This window comes from Aptenodytes forsteri, unplaced genomic scaffold, assembly GCF_000699145.1.
Source record: "Aptenodytes forsteri isolate BGI_AS27 unplaced genomic scaffold, ASM69914v1 Scaffold455, whole genome shotgun sequence".
Classification (NCBI taxonomy): domain Eukaryota; kingdom Metazoa; phylum Chordata; class Aves; order Sphenisciformes; family Spheniscidae; genus Aptenodytes; species Aptenodytes forsteri.
This window is the reverse complement of record NW_008795914.1, coordinates 728,529-730,202: the sequence shown is the minus strand read 5'-3', so window position 1 is coordinate 730,202 and position 1,674 is coordinate 728,529.

The following is a 1,674-nucleotide window of genomic DNA, read 5'->3' as shown; positions in this document are numbered from 1 at the left end:
GACCCGCCCCTCCTCTCCCACCCGCCCCAACACGCTACTGACCAAATCTCAAACTCGTCGTGAAAAAGTGTATTTTTTGGTTTTACTAATCTATTTTCTAACGCGGTGTGTCGAGTGCTGCCCGCTGGGGCCGCCACGGATGCTGCCTGCACCTGTGGTTCCTGTCTGCTCTGTTCAGGTTCTCCGTGAAGGAAGTGGGGGTAGGGCGAGGGTTGGGGTTTCTTTTTTTTTTTTTTTTTTCTTTTTCTTCTTCTTTTTAATTTTAAAACAATGAAGGAAACTTAATTGGTTTGAAAAATGGCTGGGCTGTAGCCTCTGCCTCTGTGCCTCCCCAGGCCGGCTGCCTCTTTCCCCTTCCCTGTGGCTTTCCAGCCTCTACATCTCGCGCTTCCAGGGTGTCTTATCTGCGTTGTCTTACTTGTGTCCTGCTGTCCCCCAATGGCGGGTGAAGGGGAGGGGTGTCTCGGTGCGCAGGTGTTGCAGCCCGGGCTGAGCAGCGACAAATCCCGGCGGGTGCAGCCGGGGAGCGTCCTGGGAAGCTTTCAGTTACCTGCAGATACTGCTCCCTTCCCCAGCTCCCTCCCCAAGCCTTCCTGGCAGGTAGGAAGCAGGCTGGAGGCCGGAGTGAAACGGACTTGCACGCTTTTATTGGGATCGAGCGCAAAGGAACAGACTGGGTGCCCAAAGGCCGATGCTGCAGCGCAGGAGCTGGAGCTGGTCGTGTGCCGCAGCAAGAGCCGGGCTGAAGGGGGCTGGGGTAAGTACCCCGAGCCGGGGACCAGCCTCTTTGTTTGTTACGGGCTGCCCCACGCTCCCATACGGATGCCTTCCCTTGCCTGCCCCTGCCTCGGCTCCTGCCCACGCAGGGAGGCTCTGCGGGGCCCTGGCTGGGCTGCAGCTCCCCTGCCCCTTCCCGGGGGGTGCTCGGGGCAGCCGGTGCTTTGGGGGGATCTGGCAGTCTGGAAGGGGCTGTCACCCCGCTGAGCCCGTCTGCCTGCGGGCAGGCCTTCTCGTAGCCCCCCTGGACCAGGTTTGGTGGCAAGCTGCAGGCAGCCTTTGGGGCTCCCCTTGAGCCGAGGGAGGGGGCTCGCGGTGCCCTTGCTGGGCTGCTCTCAGCTCCGCTGAACCTCTCTTCCCGCAACCCAAACTTTCCAGCAAACCTTTCCCTGCCTGCCCTGGCTCTGCGAGGAAGATGCTGGAGGAAGGCAGCACGGGTGCCCTCCCTGCCGATGAGGAGCTGGGCTCGGTGGGACCTCTGAGCTCTCGCACACGGCTGCTCAGCGCTGGGTTTGCTCTGTCCCTGCCTGCTGCAGGCCTCCCTGTCCTTGCAGGCTCCCGTGCGCTCAGCCCAGCGGGCGAGGGCTCCGGGAGGAGCTCTTAAAGCTGTGGATAAAGTGGGGCAAACCCGGGAGAGGGAATCCAGGCCTGCGGCATCTCGGTGGATCCCTGGAGCACCCATGTCGGGGCAGCGGTGCAAGGCAGCGCAGTGCAAAATGTCCTGGGGGCAGCCTCGGGGGACCGAGGGCTGAGCTGCCTGCAGCCACGCAGCGCCCGCCTGCAGCGCAGGGGGCCTGTGCCGGGGCCGTGGGGTCCCGCTGCCGGGGCTCACGGGTCCCGCTGCCGGGGCTCACCTGCTTCCCCCGTGAGCAGCCGTCCCCTCCAGTCCGGAGCTGC